Genomic DNA, 6,000 nt, shown 5'->3' with positions numbered 1-6,000 from the left:
GTTATTACTGCTGGATATTATGCATATAAGCTATTGTATGGTTTTCATCAGGTCTGTTGTCACATGAAAAACAAGTGAGGTCATACTGATGTGCATGTACTTCTACTTTGCAAACATAATCTGGGCTTCTATTGTGAATATGATTCTATCTTTAAAGATAAGAATGTTCCAATTTTGATAGTCAAAATGTCCTGACATTTAACCATTTCCTCAAGAAGAACAGGTGTTTTACAATTATAACCGAAAGATAATTTACAGTGACATGGAATCCTTTTGTCGAACTTTATGTCACTTTATTTAGGGTGCAGTTAGGGTGAGTAGCCTAATAAAATACCTGCAGCCAAGATGCATAACAGGCATTGTTAAAAGACCTACACACAAGTTCAAACTAGTTGAAGTGTCTCGGGGCGTTGAGAGACATGGGTGTTGAGAGTGATGGCATGTCTAAACCACCAGTGATTGTAACTAATGGCTCTTTGCCATCATAAACCCTGCATTAGGTTCAGCTCCACATCCTCCTAATAACCAGAGTGAAACTATGCTGTAAACAATGTTCAAGTAGTTCATGTAGAGGTATTGTGTGCATTGCTGCCCTCAGGTTGCTGGCCTGTCCTTAGTCTGTCTTTATACAATAGTTATGATGCAAAACATTTACATTGCCACTCTGACCAGTGGTTTGCTGTTGGGAATTTTGGGCAGAGTTTAAGCAAACTATTTGGACAAATGCATTTGTTAAAAGGTGAAATGCAAATACAAGTTGACTGGATTTTTTGATTGGTTGCTAAGCTTACACTGAAGTTGTATGCCCAAATTTGATGCAAGATTAAAATCCTTCACCTCACAGTAGGATATAGAAGGAAAAACTTGAAAGTGTGACTAATCAAATCAAATCAAATGTATTTATATAGCCCTTCGTACATCAGCTGATATCTCAAAGTGCTGTACAGAAACCCAGCCTAAAACCCCAAACAGCAAGCAATGCAGGTGTTGAAGCACGTGTGGCTCCCTAGAAAGGTCAAAACCTAGAGAGGAACCAGGCTATGAGGGGTGGCCAGTCCTCTTCTGGCTGTGCCAGGTGGAGATTATAACAGAACATGGCCAAGATGTTCAAATGTTCATAAATGACCAGCATGGTCAAATAATAGGTCTGGGACAGGTAGCACGTCCGGTGAACAGGTCAGGATTCCATAGTGTAACGGATGTGAAACGGCTAGCTTAGTTAGCGGTGCGTGCTAAATAGCGTTTCAATCGGTGACGTCACTTGCTCTGAGACCTTGAAGTAGTGGTTCCCCTTGCTCTGCAAGGGCCGTGGCTTTTGTGGAGTGATGGGTAATGATGCTTCGTGAGTGACTGTTGTTGATGTATGCAGAGGGTCCCTGGTTCGCGCCCGGGTATGGGCGAGGGGACGGTCTAAAGTTATACTGTTACAATAGCCGCAGGCAGAACAGTTGAAACTGGAGCAGCAGCACGGCCAGGTGGACTGGGGACAGCAAGGAGTCATCATGCCAGGTAGTCCTGAGGCATGGTCCTAGGGCTCAGGTCCTCCGAGAGTGAGAAAGAAAGAAAGAGAGAATTAGAGAGAGCATACTTAAATTCACACAGGACATCGGATAAGACAGGAGAAGTACTCCAGATATAACAAACTGACCCTAGCCCCCGACACATAAACTACTGCAGCATAAATACTGGAGGCTGAGACAGGAGGGGTCAGGAGACACTGTGGCCCCATCCGATGATACCCCCGGACAGGGCCAAACAGGAAGGATATAACCCCACACACTTTGCCAAAGCACAGCCCCCACACCACTAGAGGGATATCTTCAACCACCAACTTACCATCCTGAGACAAGGCAGAGTATAGCCCACAAAGATCTCCACCATGGCACAACCCAAGGGGGGGGGGGGGGGGGGGGAGCCAACCCAGACAGTAACAAAAATATTGTTTTCAGATAGGCCAGAGTCGAAAAAGACTTCAATTGGGTACATTGTAAGTAAACAGATCACGCTACAATGGATTTCAAAAATATATTGTTTACTACAGTGTCATTCTGATATTTTTCCCACTCCTTTCTTTTTGGATTTTTAAATATTTTTTACATCTGATTTTTTTCAGATCTAAATGGTTAAAAGACCAATGAGGAAATTTTAAGATCAGAAGTCAACTGCCTGTGTAAACGCAGCAATGGTCATCTTGGCCCTGTTATAATAGCATTGCTGAAAATGTCTCTTCATATGCTCCAGCTACTTTATCTGCGACTGGTGAAAGTCATGCCATATGGGCATATATAGCACTTGTCTGAGAGGTAGGTTAAAGTATAAAGATCGGTACATCCGAACATCACACCAGCGGGACAGGTACAGGATGGCAATAGCAACTGCCGGAGTTACAGCAGGAACGCACAATCCCTCCATCAGTGCTCAGACTGTCCGCAAATAGACTGAGAAAGGCTGGACTGAGGGCTTGTAGGCTTGTTGTAGGCAGGTCCTCACCAGACATCACCGGCAACAACGTCGCCTATGGGCACAAACCCACCGTCGCTGGACCAGACAGGACTGTCAAAAAGTGCTATTCACTTTGGTCGGGTTCGCGTTTATCGTCGAAGGAATGAGTGTTACACCGAGGCCTGTACTCTGGAGCGGGATCGATTTGAAGGTGGAGGGTCAGTCATGGTCTGGGGCGGTGTGTCACAGCATCATTGGACTGGGCTTGTTGTCATGGCAGGGAATCTCAACGCTGTGCGTTACAGGGAAGACATCCTCCTCCCTTCCTGCAGGCTCATCCTGACATGACCCTCCAGCATGACAATGCCACCAGCCGTACTGCTCGTTCTGTGTGTAATTTCCTGCAAGACAGGAATGTCAGTGTTCTGCCATGGCCAGCGAATAGACCGGATCTCAATCCCATTGAGCACATCTGGGACCTGTTGGATCGGAGGGTGAGGGCTAGGGTCATTCCCCCCAGAAATGTCAGAAAACTTGCAGGTGCCTTGGTGGAAGAGTGGGGTAACATCTCACAGCAAGAACTGGCAAATCTGGTGCAGTCCATGAGGAGGAGATGCACTGCAATACTTAATGCAGCTGGTGGCCACACCAGATACTGACTGTTACTTTTGATTTTGACCCCTTTGTTCAGGGACACATTATTCCATTTCTGTTAGTCACATGTCTGTGGAATTTGTTAAGTTTATGTCTCAGTTGTTGAATCTTGTTATGGTCATACAAATATTTACATATATTAAGTTTGCTGAAAATAAACGCAGTTGACAGTGAGAGGACATTTCTTTTTTTGCTGAGTTTATATAGTAGTAAAACATATCATAGTAAAACGTGTTTACAAGAGTCCTGTTCTCAAACTATGTGTCAAACGACTACCGTGAGACGCCCCTTAGCACTCACTTCCGTCATCATGAAGTGCTTTGAGAGACTAGTCAAGGACCATATCACCTCCACCCTACCTGACACCCTAGACCCACTCCAATTTGCTTACCGCCCAAATAGGTCCACAGACGATGCAATCTCAACCACACTGCACACTGCCCTAACCCATCTGGACAAGAGGAATACCTATGTGAGAATGCTGTTCATCGACTACAGCTTGGCATTTAACACCATAGTGCCCTCCAAGCTCGTCATCAAGCTCGAGACCCTGGGTCTCGACCCCGTCCTGTGCAACTGGGTACTGGACTTCCTGACGGGCCGCCCCCAGGTGGTGAGGGTAGGCAACAACATTTCCACCCCGCTGATCCTCAACACTGGGGCCCCACAAGGGTGCGTTCTGAGCCCTCTCCTGTACTCCCTGTTCACCCACGACTGCGTGGCCACGCACGCCTCCAACTCAATCATCAAGTTTGCGGACGACACAACAGTGGTAGGCTTGATTACCAACAACGACGAGACGGCCTACAGGGAGGAGGTGAGGGCCCTCGGAGTGTGGTGTCAGGAAAATAACCTCACACTCAACGTCAACAAAACTAAGGAGATGATTGTGGACTTCAGGAAACAGCAGAGGGAACACCCCCCTATCCACATTGATGGAACAGTAGTGGAGAGGGTAGTAAGTTTTAAGTTCCTCGGCGTACACATCACAGACAAACTGAATTGGTCCACCCACACAGACAGCATCGTGAAGAAGGCGCAGCAGCGCCTCTTCAACCTCAGGAGGCTGAAGAAATTCGGCTTGTCACCAAAAGCACTCACAAACTTCTACAGATGCACAATCGAGAGCATCCTGTCGGGCTGTATCACCGCCTGGTACGGCAACTGCTCCGCCCACAACCGTAAGGCTCTCCAGAGGGTAGTGAGGTCTGCACAACGCATCACCGGGGGCAAACTACCTGCCCTCCAGGACACCTACACCACCCGATGTCACAGGAAGGCCATAAAGATCATCAAGGACAACAACCACCCGAGCCACTGCCTGTTCAGCCCGCTATCATCCAGAAGGCGAGGTCAGTACAGGTGCATCAAAGCTGGGACCGAGAGACTGAAAAACAGCTTCTATCTCAAGGCCATCAGACTGTTAAACAGCCACCACTAACATTGAGTGGCTGCTGCCAACACACTGACTCAACTCCAGCCACTTTAATAATGGGAATTGATGGGAAATGATGTAAAATATATCACTAGCCACTTTAAACAATGCTACCTAATATAATGTTTACATACCCTACATTATTCATCTCATATGTATATACTGTACTCTATCATCTACTGCATCTTTATGTAATATATGTATCACTAGCCACTTTAACTATGCCACTTTGTTTACATACTCATCTCATATGTATATACTGCACTCAATACCATCTACTGTATCTTGCCTTTGCCGCTCTGTACCATCACTCACTCATATATCTTTATGTACATATTCTTTATCCCCTTACACTTGTGTCTATAAGGTAGTAGTTTTGGAATTGTTAGCTAGATTACTTGTTGGTTATTACTGCATTGTCGGAACTAGAAGCACAAGCATTTCGCTACACTCGCATTAACATCTGCTAACCATGTGTATGTGACAAATAAAATTTGATTTGATTTGCTTTGAAACGATTTCATGAGAAAATGTTCCTTCTGTTAGGGTATGGCCATATCCTTGGATGAATCTCAATAGTTGTAGAAGAACTTGTTAGGCACTTTATTAGGCTACACCCTAACAGCATTGTTAACAAGCATTCTTAAAACACCTACACAAATGTTCCAACCCTGAATGATTGACTACTGGCTCTTTGCCACTTGAAATACAACATTGCTTGCAGTTCTGCATCCTCCTCACAAACAAAGTGAAACTAGGCCTGAGCTGTGCTGCAGACTGCTGTATCAGTCGCTAATACAGGACTTTTAAAGGCCCCCGTGCACTACTTTTGTGATTTTTTTTCTCATAACTACATTTTTTTTCTTGTGATTTTTAGGGAAGTGCTGCAGCACCCTCACTTCCCGCAGCTATGGTTGTGCTGAAGGATGGCATATGCTCTAAAGCAGTGGTTCTCAATCCTGGTCCCGGGGACCCAAAGGGGTGCACATGTTTGTTTTTGCCCTAGCACTACACAGCTGATTCAAATCATCAACTCATCAAAAGGCTCTTTGTGCTAGTGCAAAAACAAAAATTTATTGAGGATTGAGACCTTCTGCTCTGAAGTGTTGTCATGTTAGTCACGTACATTACACCTAATCTCGTTCACAAACACTTCCACCCAAACGCACGGAAGGTTTGGTGGACCAATGCATCAAACTTGGCCTTTATTAGTTAGGCTTAGGTTTCAAATCATATTTTAAGAAAATTAATTGTGGAAATAGGCAGGGTTTAGCCATAATTAGGACTTTTTGACTGTGTTTAGTGACTATGACAAATACTTTTCTCAGTAAGGTCACTCCTAAAGAATTCTATGGTCACTCCCACTAAGGCCAACTTTGAATGGTTGATATCCCAGGCTTTTGTGTGCAATAGCCTGGGGACAACATTACATAAAGAACTACTTCCCTTGATGAAAGCCCCAACCTAAA

This window comes from Oncorhynchus kisutch, linkage group LG23, assembly GCF_002021735.2.
Source record: "Oncorhynchus kisutch isolate 150728-3 linkage group LG23, Okis_V2, whole genome shotgun sequence".
NCBI classification, from domain to species: Eukaryota; Metazoa; Chordata; class Actinopteri; order Salmoniformes; family Salmonidae; genus Oncorhynchus; species Oncorhynchus kisutch.
This window is presented reverse-complemented; position numbering follows the sequence as displayed.